We start from the raw sequence: 21,922 nt of genomic DNA on the forward strand, positions 1-21,922 counted from the left end.
TTAAAAATATATTATTAAATAATATTGATTTTATATTGGAAATCAACAAAACTAACTATTAATATAAGAAATGTGTCAATATCATTAAAGACAATTTTAAATTAGAATGATGGAGTAGTATATTTATATAAAATAGATTTCAGAAAAGAAAGAAAATAAGAATTAGGGGTTATGTTCATAAAATAAGTAATAGATAATGTTGAGAATTTAAATGAATTCTAGTTAAGTAAAGTAGTTAACAGTGAATTTAATCACATATTTAAATAGGAGTGTTGTGAGAGTCAATTATGGTATGAGACCTAATTATGGGTTGAACACTTTTGGATTTTGCTACCTAATTCATTGTATATATAACAATAGTTAAAACTGAACCAAACAATAAATTGGTGTAGATAAGAGTGTAAGGTTTTAAGTTTTGGCTAGAGTCGAGCCAATGTCGAATCGGAAACAATTCATTTGACAATTTTAATTTAATATAAGATATATTTATTTGTTTTATTACCAAAGAAATAAAATTTCCATATTTTATACAAATATGGTAGTACTACACGAGTGAGTATTGAATTTGTAAATAAACACAAGGAATAAATTTGGTATTTGATCTTAAATTGTTTTTAATAGAAAGATTATTCATAGGACTTAGTCATAATCTCTTAATTCACAATACGAAGTTTTAGTTTGGAAAAAGAATTTTATGACACTTTAAACTACTACATAATCATAACACAAATAAATAACGATTTTTTTTAATGTGAACATAAAAAAAAGGTAGTATGGGACTATCCATTAAATTCCACTTCAACTATAATAAATTGAAAACAATATTCTATACTCCATTTACTCGGCCTCCACCAAAGATAACATAGATTTGTATTGTTTGGTAACTTATTCTCTTCTCAACAACTTCTATTCTTTTTCTTGCCTCCCACATTTGGCAATCACCCAGTTAAAGTATTTTATCCTTTACTTCCACACTCATCAAGATAAAAAGACGAGTCAGTCTCTCTATAAGACTTGAAAAGATGATTTATTCTATATCCCAGACTATGAACCTTCTGAAACGCTGTTTTTTTTCGATTTCAGCGGTTCGCAATCGATTTTTATGGTTTTGTTTTATAGGTTATTATGTTTAATTGGACATGACACTGTTCCGTTTTCTCTTCAACTAGTCATAGCGGCCTGTCTGGTACGGTTTTGATCGCAATGTGTCTATAGTCTTCAAAGTGCTTAATCAACTTCGTTCTTCGTCCTAGTCATTTTTAAATAATATGTAATGTAGCTATATTCTCTCTTACAACATGTCTCTTTGGCTCATTCTAGAAAATAAAATTTATTTAGTTGATTCACAAAATTGTAAATTAACTTTTGAAATTAATGTTGATGCATTGTAAAATTTACAAAAATATAGTGGTAAGCATTAAAATTTAAATTAGAGTTAACACCATTTGGCTTCGCCCAGGCTCGAACTGGGGACCTTCAGTGTGTTAGACTGACGTGATAACCAACTACACCACGAAACCACCTATGTTTCATTGAAACATTTTAAATGGTTTTAATAAAAGTATTTGTAATTGTATTTTATTGATTAGTTGTTATTCCATTTACATGTAGTTATAAATGTGAATGTTTCAATTGTTTGACTGATGAAAGTTTATTATTATATCAATTTTAATGATAGTTCATATGGTTTTAAGTAACATGACCTTTCGTGAAAAAGAATTAATTAATCCATCAGACTCATAATATGTGTCAGTTTTGAAAAAACAAAAATCTGTTTCAAATCATTTGTCCATTAAAAATACCAAAGAAAAATTTATTATTATTTCCCCCCACCCCCCAAGGTTACCATTATTTTTTAAACCTTTACCCACATATGCATTCCTCTGACTACTATTATTAAAAATATATTATTAAATAATATTGATTTTATATTGGAAATCAACAAAACTAACTATTAATATAAGAAATGTGTCAATATCATTAAAGACAATTTTAAATTAGAATGATGGAGTAGTATATTTATATAAAATAGATTTCAGAAAAGAAAGAAAATAAGAATTAGGGGTTATGTTCATAAAATAAGTAATAGATAATGTTGAGAATTTAAATGAATTCTAGTTAAGTAAAGTAGTTAACAGTGAATTTAATCACATATTTAAATAGGAGTGTTGTGAGAGTCAATTATGGTATGAGACCTAATTATGGGTTGAACACTTTTGGATTTTGCTACCTAATTCATTGTATATATAACAATAGTTAAAACTGAACCAAACAATAAATTGGTGTAGATAAGAGTGTAAGGTTTTAAGTTTTGGCTAGAGTCGAGCCAATGTCGAATCGGAAACAATTCATTTGACAATTTTAATTTAATATAAGATATATTTATTTGTTTTATTACCAAAGAAATAAAATTTCCATATTTTATACAAATATGGTAGTACTACACGAGTGAGTATTGAATTTGTAAATAAACACAAGGAATAAATTTGGTATTTGATCTTAAATTGTTTTTAATAGAAAGATTATTCATAGGACTTAGTCATAATCTCTTAATTCACAATACGAAGTTTTAGTTTGGAAAAAGAATTTTATGACACTTTAAACTACTACATAATCATAACACAAATAAATAACGATTTTTTTTATGTGAACATAAAAAAAAGGTAGTATGGGACTATCCATTAAATTCCACTTCAACTATAATAAATTGAAAACAATATTCTATACTCCATTTACTCGGCCTCCACCAAAGATAACATAGATTTGTATTGTTTGGTAACTTATTCTCTTTTCAACAACTTCTATTCTTTTTCTTGCCTCCCACATTTGGCAATCACCCAGTTAAAGTATTTTATCCTTTACTTCCACACTCATCAAGATAAAAAGACGAGTCAGTCTCTCTATAAGACTTGAAAAGATGATTTATTCTATATCCCAGACTATGAACCTTCTGAAACGCTGTTTTTTTTCGATTTCAGCGGTTCGCAATCGATTTTTATGGTTTTGTTTTATAGGTTATTATGTTTAATTGGACATGACACTGTTCCGTTTTCTCTTCAACTAGTCATAGCGGCCTGTCTGGTACGGTTTTGATCGCAATGTGTCTATAGTCTTCAAAGTGCTTAATCAACTTCGTTCTTCGTCCTAGTCATTTTTAAATAATATGTAATGTAGCTATATTCTCTCTTACAACATGTCTCTTTGGCTCATTCTAGAAAATAAAATTTATTTAGTTGATTCACAAAATTGTAAATTAACTTTTGAAATTAATGTTGATGCATTGTAAAATTTACAAAAATATAGTGGTAAGCATTAAAATTTAAATTAGAGTTAACACCATTTGGCTTCGCCCAGGCTCGAACTGGGGACCTTCAGTGTGTTAGACTGACGTGATAACCAACTACACCACGAAACCACCTATGTTTCATTGAAACATTTTAAATGGTTTTAATAAAAGTATTTGTAATTGTATTTTATTGATTAGTTGTTATTCCATTTACATGTAGTTATAAATGTGAATGTTTCAATTGTTTGACTGATGAAAGTTTATTATTATATCAATTTTAATGATAGTTCATATGGTTTTAAGTAACACGACCTTTCGTGAAAAAGAATTAATTAATCCATCAGACTCATAATATGTGTCAGTTTTGAAAAAACAAAAATCTGTTTCAAATCATTTGTCCATTAAAAATACCAAAGAAAAATTTATTATTATTTCCCCCCCCCCCCAAGGTTACCATTATTTTTTAAACCTTTACCCACATATGCATTCCTCTGACTACTATTATTAAAAATATATTATTAAATAATATTGATTTTATATTGGAAATCAACAAAACTAACTATTAATATAAGAAATGTGTCAATATCATTAAAGACAATTTTAAATTAGAATGATGGAGTAGTATATTTATATAAAATAGATTTCAGAAAAGAAAGAAAATAAGAATTAGGGGTTATGTTCATAAAATAAGTAATAGATAATGTTGAGAATTTAAATGAATTCTAGTTAAGTAAAGTAGTTAACAGTGAATTTAATCACATATTTAAATAGGAGTGTTGTGAGAGTCAATTATGGTATGAGACCTAATTATGGGTTGAACACTTTTGGATTTTGCTACCTAATTCATTGTATATATAACAATAGTTAAAACTGAACCAAACAATAAATTGGTGTAGATAAGAGTGTAAGGTTTTAAGTTTTGGCTAGAGTCGAGCCAATGTCGAATCGGAAACAATTCATTTGACAATTTTAATTTAATATAAGATATATTTATTTGTTTTATTACCAAAGAAATAAAATTTCCATATTTTATACAAATATGGTAGTACTACACGAGTGAGTATTGAATTTGTAAATAAACACAAGGAATAAATTTGGTATTTGATCTTAAATTGTTTTTAATAGAAAGATTATTCATAGGACTTAGTCATAATCTCTTAATTCACAATACGAAGTTTTAGTTTGGAAAAAGAATTTTATGACACTTTAAACTACTACATAATCATAACACAAATAAATAACGATTTTTTTTATGTGAACATAAAAAAAAGGTAGTATGGGACTATCCATTAAATTCCACTTCAACTATAATAAATTGAAAACAATATTCTATACTCCATTTACTCGGCCTCCACCAAAGATAACATAGATTTGTATTGTTTGGTAACTTATTCTCTTTTCAACAACTTCTATTCTTTTTCTTGCCTCCCACATTTGGCAATCACCCAGTTAAAGTATTTTATCCTTTACTTCCACACTCATCAAGATAAAAAGACGAGTCAGTCTCTCTATAAGACTTGAAAAGATGATTTATTCTATATCCCAGACTATGAACCTTCTGAAACGCTGTTTTTTTTCGATTTCAGCGGTTCGCAATCGATTTTTATGGTTTTGTTTTATAGGTTATTATGTTTAATTGGACATGACACTGTTCCGTTTTCTCTTCAACTAGTCATAGCGGCCTGTCTGGTACGGTTTTGATCGCAATGTGTCTATAGTCTTCAAAGTGCTTAATCAACTTCGTTCTTCGTCCTAGTCATTTTTAAATAATATGTAATGTAGCTATATTCTCTCTTACAACATGTCTCTTTGGCTCATTCAAGAAAATAAAATTTATTTAGTTGATTCACAAAATTGTAAATTAACTTTTGAAATTAATGTTGATGCATTGTAAAATTTACAAAAATATAGTGGTAAGCATTAAAATTTAAATTAGAGTTAACACCATTTGGCTTCGCCCAGGCTCGAACTGGGGACCTTCAGTGTGTTAGACTGACGTGATAACCAACTACACCACGAAACCACCTATGTTTCATTGAAACATTTTAAATGGTTTTAATAAAAGTATTTGTAATTGTATTTTATTGATTAGTTGTTATTCCATTTACATGTAGTTATAAATGTGAATGTTTCAATTGTTTGACTGATGAAAGTTTATTATTATATCAATTTTAATGATAGTTCATATGGTTTTAAGTAACACGACCTTTCGTGAAAAAGAATTAATTAATCCATCAGACTCATAATATGTGTCAGTTTTGAAAAAACAAAAATCTGTTTCAAATCATTTGTCCATTAAAAATACCAAAGAAAAATTTATTATTATTTCCCCCCCCCCCCAAGGTTACCATTATTTTTTAAACCTTTACCCACATATGCATTCCTCTGACTACTATTATTAAAAATATATTATTAAATAATATTGATTTTATATTGGAAATCAACAAAACTAACTATTAATATAAGAAATGTGTCAATATCATTAAAGACAATTTTAAATTAGAATGATGGAGTAGTATATTTATATAAAATAGATTTCAGAAAAGAAAGAAAATAAGAATTAGGGGTTATGTTCAGAAAATAAGTAATAGATAATGTTGAGAATTTAAATGAATTCTAGTTAAGTAAAGTAGTTAACAGTGAATTTAATCACATATTTAAATAGGAGTGTTGTGAGAGTCAATTATGGTATGAGACCTAATTATGGGTTGAACACTTTTGGATTTTGCTACCTAATTCATTGTATATATAACAATAGTTAAAACTGAACCAAACAATAAATTGGTGTAGATAAGAGTGTAAGGTTTTAAGTTTTGGCTAGAGTCGAGCCAATGTCGAATCGGAAACAATTCATTTGACAATTTTAATTTAATATAAGATATATTTATTTGTTTTATTACCAAAGAAATAAAATTTCCATATTTTATACAAATATGGTAGTACTACACGAGTGAGTATTGAATTTGTAAATAAACACAAGGAATAAATTTGGTATTTGATCTTAAATTGTTTTTAATAGAAAGATTATTCATAGGACTTAGTCATAATCTCTTAATTCACAATACGAAGTTTTAGTTTGGAAAAAGAATTTTATGACACTTTAAACTACTACATAATCATAACACAAATAAATAACGATTTTTTTTAATGTGAACATAAAAAAAAGGTAGTATGGGACTATCCATTAAATTCCACTTCAACTATAATAAATTGAAAACAATATTCTATACTCCATTTACTCGGCCTCCACCAAAGATAACATAGATTTGTATTGTTTGGTAACTTATTCTCTTTTCAACAACTTCTATTCTTTTTCTTGCCTCCCACATTTGGCAATCACCCAGTTAAAGTATTTTATCCTTTACTTCCACACTCATCAAGATAAAAAGACGAGTCAGTCTCTCTATAAGACTTGAAAAGATGATTTATTCTATATCCCAGACTATGAACCTTCTGAAACGCTGTTTTTTTTCGATTTCAGCGGTTCGCAATCGATTTTTATGGTTTTGTTTTATAGGTTATTATGTTTAATTGGACATGACACTGTTCCGTTTTCTCTTCAACTAGTCATAGCGGCCTGTCTGGTACGGTTTTGATCGCAATGTGTCTATAGTCTTCAAAGTGCTTAATCAACTTCGTTCTTCGTCCTAGTCATTTTTAAATAATATGTAATGTAGCTATATTCTCTCTTACAACATGTCTCTTTGGCTCATTCAAGAAAATAAAATTTATTTAGTTGATTCACAAAATTGTAAATTAACTTTTGAAATTAATGTTGATGCATTGTAAAATTTACAAAAATATAGTGGTAAGCATTAAAATTTAAATTAGAGTTAACACCATTTGGCTTCGCCCAGGCTCAAACTGGGGACCTTCAGTGTGTTAGACTGACGTGATAACCAACTACACCACGAAACCACCTATGTTTCATTGAAACATTTTAAATGGTTTTAATAAAAGTATTTGTAATTGTATTTTATTGATTAGTTGTTATTCCATTTACATGTAGTTATAAATGTGAATGTTTCAATTGTTTGACTGATGAAAGTTTATTATTATATCAATTTTAATGATAGTTCATATGGTTTTAAGTAACATGACCTTTCGTGAAAAAGAATTAATTAATCCATCAGACTCATAATATGTGTCAGTTTTGAAAAAACAAAAATCTGTTTCAAATCATTTGTCCATTAAAAATACCAAAGAAAAATTTATTATTATTTCCCCCCCCCCCCAAGGTTACCATTATTTTTTAAACCTTTACCCACATATGCATTCCTCTGACTACTATTATTAAAAATATATTATTAAATAATATTGATTTTATATTGGAAATCAACAAAACTAACTATTAATATAAGAAATGTGTCAATATCATTAAAGACAATTTTAAATTAGAATGATGGAGTAGTATATTTATATAAAATAGATTTCAGAAAAGAAAGAAAATAAGAATTAGGGGTTATGTTCAGAAAATAAGTAATAGATAATGTTGAGAATTTAAATGAATTCTAGTTAAGTAAAGTAGTTAACAGTGAATTTAATCACATATTTAAATAGGAGTGTTGTGAGAGTCAATTATGGTATGAGACCTAATTATGGGTTGAACACTTTTGGATTTTGCTACCTAATTCATTGTATATATAACAATAGTTAAAACTGAACCAAACAATAAATTGGTGTAGATAAGAGTGTAAGGTTTTAAGTTTTGGCTAGAGTCGAGCCAATGTCGAATCGGAAACAATTCATTTGACAATTTTAATTTAATATAAGATATATTTATTTGTTTTATTACCAAAGAAATAAAATTTCCATATTTTATACAAATATGGTAGTACTACACGAGTGAGTATTGAATTTGTAAATAAACACAAGGAATAAATTTGGTATTTGATCTTAAATTGTTTTTAATAGAAAGATTATTCATAGGACTTAGTCATAATCTCTTAATTCACAATACGAAGTTTTAGTTTGGAAAAAGAATTTTATGACACTTTAAACTACTACATAATCATAACACAAATAAATAACGATTTTTTTTAATGTGAACATAAAAAAAAGGTAGTATGGGACTATCCATTAAATTCCACTTCAACTATAATAAATTGAAAACAATATTCTATACTCCATTTACTCGGCCTCCACCAAAGATAACATAGATTTGTATTGTTTGGTAACTTATTCTCTTTTCAACAACTTCTATTCTTTTTCTTGCCTCCCACATTTGGCAATCACCCAGTTAAAGTATTTTATCCTTTACTTCCACACTCATCAAGATAAAAAGACGAGTCAGTCTCTCTATAAGACTTGAAAAGATGATTTATTCTATATCCCAGACTATGAACCTTCTGAAACGCTGTTTTTTTTCGATTTCAGCGGTTCGCAATCGATTTTTATGGTTTTGTTTTATAGGTTATTATGTTTAATTGGACATGACACTGTTCCGTTTTCTCTTCAACTAGTCATAGCGGCCTGTCTGGTACGGTTTTGATCGCAATGTGTCTATAGTCTTCAAAGTGCTTAATCAACTTCGTTCTTCGTCCTAGTCATTTTTAAATAATATGTAATGTAGCTATATTCTCTCTTACAACATGTCTCTTTGGCTCATTCAAGAAAATAAAATTTATTTAGTTGATTCACAAAATTGTAAATTAACTTTTGAAATTAATGTTGATGCATTGTAAAATTTACAAAAATATAGTGGTAAGCATTAAAATTTAAATTAGAGTTAACACCATTTGGCTTCGCCCAGGCTCAAACTGGGGACCTTCAGTGTGTTAGACTGACGTGATAACCAACTACACCACGAAACCACCTATGTTTCATTGAAACATTTTAAATGGTTTTAATAAAAGTATTTGTAATTGTATTTTATTGATTAGTTGTTATTCCATTTACATGTAGTTATAAATGTGAATGTTTCAATTGTTTGACTGATGAAAGTTTATTATTATATCAATTTTAATGATAGTTCATATGGTTTTAAGTAACACGACCTTTCGTGAAAAAGAATTAATTAATCCATCAGACTCATAATATGTGTCAGTTTTGAAAAAACAAAAATCTGTTTCAAATCATTTGTCCATTAAAAATACCAAAGAAAAATTTATTATTATTTCCCCCCCCCCCCAAGGTTACCATTATTTTTTAAACCTTTACCCACATATGCATTCCTCTGACTACTATTATTAAAAATATATTATTAAATAATATTGATTTTATATTGGAAATCAACAAAACTAACTATTAATATAAGAAATGTGTCAATATCATTAAAGACAATTTTAAATTAGAATGATGGAGTAGTATATTTATATAAAATAGATTTCAGAAAAGAAAGAAAATAAGAATTAGGGGTTATGTTCAGAAAATAAGTAATAGATAATGTTGAGAATTTAAATGAATTCTAGTTAAGTAAAGTAGTTAACAGTGAATTTAATCACATATTTAAATAGGAGTGTTGTGAGAGTCAATTATGGTATGAGACCTAATTATGGGTTGAACACTTTTGGATTTTGCTACCTAATTCATTGTATATATAACAATAGTTAAAACTGAACCAAACAATAAATTGGTGTAGATAAGAGTGTAAGGTTTTAAGTTTTGGCTAGAGTCGAGCCAATGTCGAATCGGAAACAATTCATTTGACAATTTTAATTTAATATAAGATATATTTATTTGTTTTATTACCAAAGAAATAAAATTTCCATATTTTATACAAATATGGTAGTACTACACGAGTGAGTATTGAATTTGTAAATAAACACAAGGAATAAATTTGGTATTTGATCTTAAATTGTTTTTAATAGAAAGATTATTCATAGGACTTAGTCATAATCTCTTAATTCACAATACGAAGTTTTAGTTTGGAAAAAGAATTTTATGACACTTTAAACTACTACATAATCATAACACAAATAAATAACGATTTTTTTTATGTGAACATAAAAAAAAGGTAGTATGGGACTATCCATTAAATTCCACTTCAACTATAATAAATTGAAAACAATATTCTATACTCCATTTACTCGGCCTCCACCAAAGATAACATAGATTTGTATTGTTTGGTAACTTATTCTCTTTTCAACAACTTCTATTCTTTTTCTTGCCTCCCACATTTGGCAATCACCCAGTTAAAGTATTTTATCCTTTACTTCCACACTCATCAAGATAAAAAGACGAGTCAGTCTCTCTATAAGACTTGAAAAGATGATTTATTCTATATCCCAGACTATGAACCTTCTGAAACGCTGTTTTTTTTCGATTTCAGCGGTTCGCAATCGATTTTTATGGTTTTGTTTTATAGGTTATTATGTTTAATTGGACATGACACTGTTCCGTTTTCTCTTCAACTAGTCATAGCGGCCTGTCTGGTACGGTTTTGATCGCAATGTGTCTATAGTCTTCAAAGTGCTTAATCAACTTCGTTCTTCGTCCTAGTCATTTTTAAATAATATGTAATGTAGCTATATCTGGGGACCTTCAATGTGTTAGACTGACGTGATAACCAACTACACCACGAAACCACCTATGTTTCATTGAAACATTTTAAATGGTTTTAATAAAAGTATTTGTAATTGTATTTTATTGATTAGTTGTTATTCCATTTACATGTAGTTATAAATGTGAATGTTTCAATTGTTTGACTGATGAAAGTTTATTATTATATCAATTTTAATGATAGTTCATATGGTTTTAAGTAACACGACCTTTCGTGAAAAAGAATTAATTAATCCATCAGACTCATAATATGTGTCAGTTTTGAAAAAACAAAAATCTGTTTCAAATCATTTGTCCATTAAAAATACCAAAGAAAAATTTATTATTATTTCCCCCCCCCCCCAAGGTTACCATTATTTTTTAAACCTTTACCCACATATGCATTCCTCTGACTACTATTATTAAAAATATATTATTAAATAATATTGATTTTATATTGGAAATCAACAAAACTAACTATTAATATAAGAAATGTGTCAATATCATTAAAGACAATTTTAAATTAGAATGATGGAGTAGTATATTTATATAAAATAGATTTCAGAAAAGAAAGAAAATAAGAATTAGGGGTTATGTTCAGAAAATAAGTAATAGATAATGTTGAGAATTTAAATGAATTCTAGTTAAGTAAAGTAGTTAACAGTGAATTTAATCACATATTTAAATAGGAGTGTTGTGAGAGTCAATTATGGTATGAGACCTAATTATGGGTTGAACACTTTTGGATTTTGCTACCTAATTCATTGTATATATAACAATAGTTAAAACTGAACCAAACAATAAATTGGTGTAGATAAGAGTGTAAGGTTTTAAGTTTTGGCTAGAGTCGAGCCAATGTCGAATCGGAAACAATTCATTTGACAATTTTAATTTAATATAAGATATATTTATTTGTTTTATTACCAAAGAAATAAATTTCCATATTTTATACAAATATGGTAGTACTACACGAGTGAGTATTGAATTTGTAAATAAACACAAGGAATAAATTTGGTATTTGATCTTAAATTGTTTTTAATAGAAAGATTATTCATAGGACTTAGTCATAATCTCTTAATTCACAATACGAAGTTTTAGTTTGGAAAAAGAATTTTATGACACTTTAAACTACTACATAATCATAACACAAATAAATAACGATTTTTTTTAATGTGAACATAAAAAAAAGGTAGTATGGGACTATCCATTAAATTCCACTTCAACTATAATAAATTGAAAACAATATTCTATACTCCATTTACTCGGCCTCCACCAAAGATAACATAGATTTGTATTGTTTGGTAACTTATTCTCTTTTCAACAACTTCTATTCTTTTTCTTGCCTCCCACATTTGGCAATCACCCAGTTAAAGTATTTTATCCTTTACTTCCACACTCATCAAGATAAAAAGACGAGTCAGTCTCTCTATAAGACTTGAAAAGATGATTTATTCTATATCCCAGACTATGAACCTTCTGAAACGCTGATTTTTTTCGATTTCAGCGGTTCGCAATCGATTTTTATGGTTTTGTTTTATAGGTTATTATGTTTAATTGGACATGACACTGTTCCGTTTTCTCTTCAACTAGTCATAGCGGCCTGTCTGGTACGGTTTTGATCGCAATGTGTCTATAGTCTTCAAAGTGCTTAATCAACTTCGTTCTTCGTCCTAGTCATTTTTAAATAATATGTAATGTAGCTATATTCTCTCTTACAACATGTCTCTTTGGCTCATTCTAGAAAATAAAATTTATTTAGTTGATTCACAAAATTGTAAATTAACTTTTGAAATTAATGTTGATGCATTGTAAAATTTACAAAAATATAGTGGTAAGCATTAAAATTTAAATTAAGTTAACACCATTTGGCTTCGCCCAGGCTCAAACTGGAAACCTTCAGTGTGTTAGACTGACGTGATAACCAACTACACCACGAAACCACCTATGTTTCATTGAAACATTTTAAATGGTTTTAATAAAAGTATTTGTAATTGTATTTTATTGATTAGTTGTTATTCCATTTACATGTAGTTATAAATGTGAATGTTTCAATTGTTTGACTGATGAAAGTTTATTATTATATCAATTTTAATGATAGTTCATATGGTTTTAAGTAACACGACCTTTCGTGAAAAAGATGTAATTAATCCATCAGACTCATAATATGTGTCAGTTTTGAAAAAACAAAAATCTGTTTCAAATCATTTGTCCATTAAAAATACCAAAGAAAAATTTATTATTATTTCCCCCCCCAAGGTTACCATTATTTTTTAAACCTTTACCCATATATGCATTCCTCTGACTACTATTATTAAAAATATATTGTTAAATAATATTGATTTTATATTGGAAATCAACAAAACTAACTATTAATATAAGAAATGTGTCAATATCATTAAAGACAATTTTAAATTAGAATGATGGAGTAGTATATTTATATAAAATAGATTTCAGAAAAGAAAGAAAATAAGAATTAGGGGTTATGTTCAGAAAATAAGTAATAGATAATGTTGAGAATTTAAATGAATTCTAGTTAAGTAAAGTAGTTAACAGTGAATTTAATCACATATTTAAATAGGAGTGTTGTGAGAGTCAATTATGGTATGAGACCTAATTATGGGTTGAACACTTTTGGATTTTGCTACCTAATTCATTGTATATATAACAATAGTTAAAACTGAACCAAACAATAAATTGGTGTAGATAAGAGTGTAAGGTTTTAAGTTTTGGCTAGAGTCGAGCCAATGTCGAATCGGAAACAATTCATTTGACAATTTTAATTTAATATAAGATATATTTATTTGTTTTATTACCAAAGAAATAAATTTCCATATTTTATACAAATATGGTAGTACTACACGAGTGAGTATTGAATTTGTAAATAAACAAGGAATAAATTTGGTATTTGATCTTAAATTGTTTTTAATAGAAAGATTATTCATAGGACTTAGTCATAATCTCTTAATTCACAATACGAAGTTTTAGTTTGGAAAAAGAATTTTATGACACTTTAAACTACTACATAATCATAACACAAATAAATAACGATTTTTTTTAATGTGAACATAAAAAAAAGGTAGTATGGGACTATCCATTAAATTCCACTTCAACTATAATAAATTGAAAACAATATTCTATACTCCATTTACTCGGCCTCCACCAAAGATAACATAGATTTGTATTGTTTGGTAACTTATTCTCTTTTCAACAACTTCTATTCTTTTTCTTGCCTCCCACATTTGGCAATCACCCAGTTAAAGTATTTTATCCTTTACTTCCACACTCATCAAGATAAAAAGACGAGTCAGTCTCTCTATAAGACTTGAAAAGATGATTTATTCTATATCCCAGACTATGAACCTTCTGAAACGCTGATTTTTTTCGATTTCAGCGGTTCGCAATCGATTTTTATGGTTTTGTTTTATAGGTTATTATGTTTAATTGGACATGACACTGTTCCGTTTTCTCTTCAACTAGTCATAGCGGCCTGTCTGGTACGGTTTTGATCGCAATGTGTCTATAGTCTTCAAAGTGCTTAATCAACTTCGTTCTTCGTCCTAGTCATTTTTAAATAATATGTAATGTAGCTATATTCTCTCTTACAACATGTCTCTTTGGCTCATTCTAGAAAATAAAATTTATTTAGTTGATTCACAAAATTGTAAATTAACTTTTGAAATTAATGTTGATGCATTGTAAAATTTACAAAAATATAGTGGTAAGCATTAAAATTTAAATTAGAGTTAACACCATTTGGCTTCGCCCAGGCTCAAACTGGGGACCTTCAGTGTGTTAGACTGACGTGATAACCAACTACACCACGAAACCACCTATGTTTCATTGAAACATTTTAAATGGTTTTAATAAAAGTATTTGTAATTGTATTTTATTGATTAGTTGTTATTCCATTTACATGTAGTTATAAATGTGAATGTTTCAATTGTTTGACTGATGAAAGTTTATTATTATATCAATTTTAATGATAGTTCATATGGTTTTAAGTAACACGACCTTTCGTGAAAAAGAATTAATTAATCCATCAGACTCATAATATGTGTCAGTTTTGAAAAAACAAAAATCTGTTTCAAATCATTTGTCCATTAAAAATACCAAAGAAAAATTTATTATTATTTCCCCCCCAAGGTTACCATTATTTTTTAAACCTTTACCCACATATGCATTCCTCTGACTACTATTATTAAAAATATATTGTTAAATAATATTGATTTTATATTGGAAATCAACAAAACTAACTATTAATACAAGAAATGTGTCAATATCATTAAAGACAAATTTAAATAAGAATGATGGAGTAGTATATTGATATAAAATAGATTTCAGAAAAGAAAGAAAATAAGAATTAGGGGTTATGTTCAGAAAATATGTAATAGATAATGTTGAGAATTTAAATGAATTCTAGTTAAGTAAAGTAGTTAACAGTGAATTTAATCACATATTTAAATAGGAGTGTTGTGAGAGTCAATTATGGTATGAGACCTAATTATGGGTTGAACACTTTTGGATTTTGCTACCTAATTCATTGTATATATAACAATAGTTAAAACTGAACCAAACAATAAATTGGTGTAGATAAGAGTGTAAGGTTTTAAGTTTTGGCTAGAGTCGAGCCAATGTCGAATCGGAAACAATTCATTTGACAATTTTAATTTAATATAAGATATATTTATTTGTTTTATTACCAAAGAAATAAATTTCCATATTTTATACAAATATGGTAGTACTACACGAGTGAGTATTGAATTTGTAAATAAACACAAGGAATAAATTTGGTATTTGATCTTAAATTGTTTTTAATAGAAAGATTATTCATAGGACTTAGTCATAATCTCTTAATTCACAATACGAAGTTTTAGTTTGGAAAAAGAATTTTATGACACTTTAAACTACTACATAATCATAACACAAATAAATAACGATTTTTTTTAATGTGAACATAAAAAAAAGGTAGTATGGGACTATCCATTAAATTCCACTTCAACTATAATAAATTGAAAACAATATTCTATACTCCATTTACTCGGCCTCCACCAAAGATAACATAGATTTGTATTGTTTGGTAACTTATTCTCTTTTCAACAACTTCTATTCTTTTTCTTGCCTCCCACATTTGGCAATCACCCAGTTAAAGTATTTTATCCTTTACTTCCACACTCATCAAGATAAAAAGACGAGTCAGTCTCTCTATAAGACTTGAAAAGATGATTTATTCTATATCCCAGACTATGAACCTTCTGAAACGCTGATTTTTTTCGATTTCAGCGGTTCGCAATCGATTTTTATGGTTTTGTTTTATAGGTTATTATGTTTAATTGGACATGACACTGTTCCGTTTTCTCTTCAACTAGTCATAGCGGCCTGTCTGGTACGGTTTTGATCGCAATGTGTCTATAGTCTTCAAAGTGCTTAATCAACTTCGTTCTTCGTCCTAGTCATTTTTAAATAATATGTAATGTAGCTATATTCTCTCTTACAACATGTCTCTTTGGCTCATTCTAGAAAATAAAATTTATTTAGTTGATTCACAAAATTGTAAATTAACTTTTGAAATTAATGTTGATGCATTGTAAAATTTACAAAAATATAGTGGTAAGCATTAAAATTTAAATTAAGTTAACACCATTTGGCTTCGCCCAGGCTCAAACTGGGGACCTTTAGTGTGTTAGACTGACGTGATAACGAACTACACCACGAAACCACCTATGTTTCATTGAAACATTTTAAATGCTTTTAATAAAAGTATTTGTAATTGTATTTTATTGATTAGTTGTTATTCCATTTACATGTAGTTATAAATGTGAATGTTTCAATTGTTTGACTGATGAAAGTTTATTATTATATCAATTTTAATGATAGTTCATATGGTTTTAAGTAACACGACCTTTCGTGAAAAAGAATTAATTAATCCATCAGACTCATAATATGTGTCAGTTTTGAAAAAACAAAAATCTGTTTCAAATCATTTGTCCATTAAAAATACCAAAGAAAAATTTATTATTATTTCCCCCCCCTAAGGTTACCATTATTTTTTAAACCTTTACCCACATATGCATTCCTCTGACTACTATTATTAAAAATATATTATTAAATAATATTGATTTTATATTGGAAATCAACAAAACTAACTATTAATATAAGAAATGTGTCAATATCATTAAAGACAATTTTAAATTAGAATGATGGAGTAGTATATTTATATAAATAGATTTCAGAAAAGAAAGAAAATAAGAATTAGGGGTTATGTTCAGAAAATAAGTAATAGATAATGTTGAGAATTTAAATGAATTCTAGTTAAGTAAAGTAGTTAACAGTGAATTTAATCACATATTTAAATAGGAGTGTTGTGAGAGTCAATTATGGTATGAGACCTAATTATGGGTTGAACACTTTTGGATTTTGCTACCTAATTCATTGTATATATAACAATAGTTAAAACTGAACCAAACAATAAATTGGTGTAGATAAGAGTGTAAGGTTTTAAGTTTTGGCTAGAGTCGAGCCAATGTCGAATCGGAAACAATTCATTTGACAATTTTAATTTAATATAAGATATATTTATTTGTTTTATTACCAAAGAAATAAATTTCCATATTTTATACAAATATGGTAGTACTACACGAGTGAGTATTGAATTTGTAAATAAATACAAGGAATAAATTTGGTATTTGATCTTAAATTGTTTTTAATAGAAAGATTATTCATAGGACTTAGTCATAATCTCTTAATTCACAATACGAAGTTTTAGTTGGAAAAAGAATTTTATAACACTTTAAACTACTACATAATCATAACACAAATAAATAACGATTTTTTTTAATGTGAACATAAAAAAAAGGTAGTATGGGACTATCCATTAAATTCCACTTCAACTATAATAAATTGAAAACAATATTCTATACTCCATTTACTCGGCCTCCACCAAAGATAACATAGATTTGTATTGTTTGGTAACTTATTCTCTTTTCAACAACTTCTATTCTTTTTCTTGCCTCCCACATTTGGCAATCACCCAGTTAAAGTATTTTATCCTTTACTTCCACACTCATCAAGATAAAAAGACGAGTCAGTCTCTCTATAAGACTTGAAAAGATGATTTATTCTATATCCCAGACTATGAACCTTCTGAAACGCTGATATTTTTCGATTTCAGCGGTTCGCAATCAATTTTTATTGTTTTGTTTTATAGGTTATTATGTTTAATTGGACATGACACTATTCCGTTTTCTCTTCAACTAGTCATAGCGGCCTGTCTGGTACGGTTTTGATCGCAATGTGTCTGTAGTCTTCAAAGTGCTTAATCAACTTCGTTCTTCGTCCTAGTCATTTTTAATAATATGTAATGTAGCTATATCTGGGGACCTTCAATGTGTTAGACTGACGTGATAACCAACTACACCACGAAACCACCTATGTTTCATTGAAACATTTTAAATGGTTTTAATAAAAGTATTTGTAATTGTAGTTTATTGATTAGTTGTTATTCCATTTACATGTAGTTATAAATGTGAATGTTTCAATTGTTTGACTGAAGAAAGTTTATTATTATATCAATTTTAATGATAGTTCATATGGTTTTAAGTAACACGACCTTTCGTGAAAAAGAATTAATTAATCCATCAGACTCATAATATGTGTCAGTTTTGAAAAAACAAAAATCTGTTTCAAATCATTTGTCCATTAAAAATACCAAAGAAAAATTTATTATTATTCCCCCCCCCCCAAGGTTACCATTATTTTTTAAACCTTTACCCACATATGCATTCCTCTGACTACTATTATTAAAAATATATTATTAAATAATATTGATTTTATATTGGAAATCAACAAAACTAACTATTAATATAAGAAATGTGTCAATATCATTAAAGACAATTTTAAATTAGAATGATGGAGTAGTATATTTATATAAAATAGATTTCAGAAAAGAAAGAAAATAAGAATTAGGGGTTATGTTCAGAAAATAAGTAATAGATAATGTTGAGAATTTAAATGAATTCTAGTTAAGTAAAGTAGTTAACAGTGAATTTAATCACATATTTAAATAGGAGTGTTGTGAGAGTCAATTATGGTATGAGACCTAATTATGGGTTGAACACTTTTGGATTTTGCTACCTAATTCATTGTGTATATAACAATAGTTAAAACTGAACCAAACAATAAATTGGTGTAGATAAGAGTGTAAGGTTTTAAGTTTTGGCTAGAGTCGAGCCAATGTCGAATCGGAAACAATTCATTTGACAATTTTAATTTAATATAAGATATATTTATTTGTTTTATTACCAAAGAAATAAATTTCCATATTTTATACAAATATGGTAGTACTACACGAGTGAGTATTGAATTTGTAAATAAATACAAGGAATAAATTTGGTATTTGATCTTAAATTGTTTTTAATAGAAAGATTATTCATAGGACTTAGTCATAATCTCTTAATTCACAATACGAAGTTTTAGTTTGGAAAAATAATTTTATAACACTTTAAACTACTACATAATCATAACACAAATAAATAACGATTTTTTTAATGTGAACATAAAAAAAAAGGTAGTATGGGACTATCCATTAAATTCCACTTCAACTATAATAAATTGAAAACAATATTCTATACTCCATTTACTCGGCCTCCACCAAAGATAACATAGATTTGTATTGTTTGGTAACTTATTCTCTTTTCAACAACTTCTATTCTTTTTCTTGCCTCCCACATTTGGCAATCACCCAGTTAAAGTATTTTATCCTTTACTTCCACACTCATCAAGATAAAAAGACGAGTCAGTCTCTCTATAAGACTTGAAAAGATGATTTATTCTATATCCCAGACTATGAACCTTCTGAAACGCTGATTTTTTTCGATTTCAGCGGTTCGCAATCGATTTTTATGGTTTTGTTTTATAGGTTATTATGTTTAATTGGACATGACACTGTTCCGTTTTCTCTTCAACTAGTCATAGCGGCCTGTCTGGTACGGTTTTGATCGCAATGTGTCTATAGTCTTCAAAGTGCTTAATCAACTTCGTTCTTCGTCCTAGTCATTTTTAAATAATATGTAATGTAGCTATATCTGGGGACCTTCAATGTGTTAGACTGACGTGATAACCAACTATACCACGAAACCACCTATGTTTCATTGAAACATTTTAAATGGTTTTAATAAAAGTATTTGTAATTGTATTTTATTGATTAGTTGTTATTCCATTTACATGTAGTTATAAATGTGAATGTTTCAATTGTTTGACTGAAGAAAGTTTATTATTATATCAATTTTAATGATAGTTCATATGGTTTTAAGTAACACGACCTTTCGTGAAAAAGAATTAATTAATCCATCAGACTCATAATATGTGTCAGTTTTGAAAAAACAAAAATCTGTTTCAAATCATTTGTCCATTAAAAATACCAAAGAAAAATTTATTATTATTCCCCCCCCCAAGGTTACCATTATTTTTTAAACCTTTACCCACATATGCATTCCTCTGACTACTATTATTAAAAATATATTATTAAATAATATTGATTTTATATTGGAAATCAACAAAACTAACTATTAATATAAGAAATGTGTCAATATCATTAAAGACAATTTTAAATTAGAATGCTGGAGTAGTATATTTATATAAAATAGATTTCAGAAAAGAAAGAAAATAAGAATTAGGGGTTATGTTCAGAAAACAAGTAATAGATAATGTTGAGAATTTAAATGAATTCTAGTTAAGTAACGTAGTTAACAGTGAATTTAATCACATATTTAAATAGGAGTGTTGTGAGAGTCAATTATGGTATGAGACCTAATTATGGGTTGAACACTTTTGGATTTTGCTACCTAATTCATTGTGTATATAACAATAGTTAAAACTGAACCAAACAATAAATTGGTGTAGATAAGAGTGTAAGGTTTTAAGTTTTGGCTAGAGTCGAGCCAATGTCGAATCGGAAACAATTCATTTGACAATTTTAATTTAATATAAGATATATTTATTTGTTTTATTACCAAAGAAATAAATTTCCATATTTTATACAAATATGGTAGTACTACACGAGTGAGTATTGAATTTGTAAATAAATACAAGGAATAAATTTGGTATTTGATCTTAAATTGTTTTTAATAGAAAGATTATTCATAGGACTTAGTCATAATCTCTTAATTCACAATACGAAGTTTTAGTTGGAAAAAGAATTTTATAACACTTTAAACTACTACATAATCATAACACAAATAAATAACGATTTTTTTTAATGTGAACATAAAAAAAAGGTAGTATGGGACTATCCATTAAATTCCACTTCAACTATAATAAATTGAAAACAATATTCTATACTCCATTTACTCGGCCTCCACCAAAGATAACATAGATTTGTATTGTTTGGTAACTTATTCTCTTTTCAACAACTTCTATTCTTTTTCTTGCCTCCCACATTTGGCAATCACCCAGTTAAAGTATTTTATCCTTTACTTCCACACTCATCAAGATAAAAAGACGAGTCAGTCTCTCTATAAGACTTGAAAAGATGATTTATTCTATATCCCAGACTATGAACCTTCTGAAACGCTGATATTTTTCGATTTCAGCGGTTCGCAATCAATTTTTATTGTTTTGTTTTATAGGTTATTATGTTTAATTGGACATGACACTATTCCGTTTTCTCTTCAACTAGTCATAGCGGCCTGTCTGGTACGGTTTTGATCGCAATGTGTCTGTAGTCTTCAAAGTGCTTAATCAACTTCGTTCTTCGTCCTAGTCATTTTTAAATAATATGTAATGTAGCTATATCTGGGGACCTTCAATGTGTTAGACTGACGTGATAACCAACTACACCACGAAACCACCTATGTTTCATTGAAACATTTTAAATGGTTTTAATAAAAGTATTTGTAATTGTAGTTTATTGATTAGTTGTTATTCCATTTACATGTAGTTATAAATGTGAATGTTTCAATTGTTTGACTGAAGAAAGTTTATTATTATATCAATTTTAATGATAGTTCATATGGTTTTAAGTAACACGACCTTTCGTGAAAAAGAATTAATTAATCCATCAGACTCATAATATGTGTCAGTTTTGAAAAAACAAAAATCTGTTTCAAATCATTTGTCCATTAAAAATACCAAAGAAAATTTTATTATTATTCCCCCCCCCAA

At 27.7% G+C, this 21,922-nt stretch overlaps 6 non-coding genes across 6 annotated transcripts; all 6 read right to left on the reverse strand.

Annotated features, from left to right (window-relative positions):
- Positions 1-1,446: 1,446 nt before the first annotated feature.
- On the reverse strand, positions 1,447-1,520 carry TRNAV-AAC (transfer RNA valine (anticodon AAC)). The gene has a single exon. It is a non-coding gene; the product is annotated as a tRNA-Val (tRNA).
- A 1,821-nt stretch (positions 1,521-3,341) lies between these two features.
- On the reverse strand, positions 3,342-3,415 carry TRNAV-AAC (transfer RNA valine (anticodon AAC)). Its single transcript has one exon. It is a non-coding gene; the product is annotated as a tRNA-Val (tRNA).
- A 1,820-nt stretch (positions 3,416-5,235) lies between these two features.
- On the reverse strand, positions 5,236-5,309 carry TRNAV-AAC (transfer RNA valine (anticodon AAC)). Its single transcript has one exon. It is a non-coding gene; the product is annotated as a tRNA-Val (tRNA).
- Positions 5,310-7,130: 1,821 nt separating this feature from the next.
- TRNAV-AAC (transfer RNA valine (anticodon AAC)) lies at positions 7,131-7,204 on the reverse strand. The gene has a single exon. It is a non-coding gene; the product is annotated as a tRNA-Val (tRNA).
- A 1,821-nt stretch (positions 7,205-9,025) lies between these two features.
- Positions 9,026-9,099, reverse strand: TRNAV-AAC (transfer RNA valine (anticodon AAC)). Its single transcript has one exon. It is a non-coding gene; the product is annotated as a tRNA-Val (tRNA).
- Positions 9,100-14,519: 5,420 nt separating this feature from the next.
- TRNAV-AAC (transfer RNA valine (anticodon AAC)) lies at positions 14,520-14,593 on the reverse strand. The gene has a single exon. It is a non-coding gene; the product is annotated as a tRNA-Val (tRNA).
- Positions 14,594-21,922: the final 7,329 nt, after the last annotated feature.

This window comes from Lathyrus oleraceus, unplaced genomic scaffold (genome assembly GCF_024323335.1).
Source record: "Lathyrus oleraceus cultivar Zhongwan6 unplaced genomic scaffold, CAAS_Psat_ZW6_1.0 chrUn0040, whole genome shotgun sequence".
NCBI lineage: Eukaryota > Viridiplantae > Streptophyta > Magnoliopsida > Fabales > Fabaceae > Lathyrus > Lathyrus oleraceus.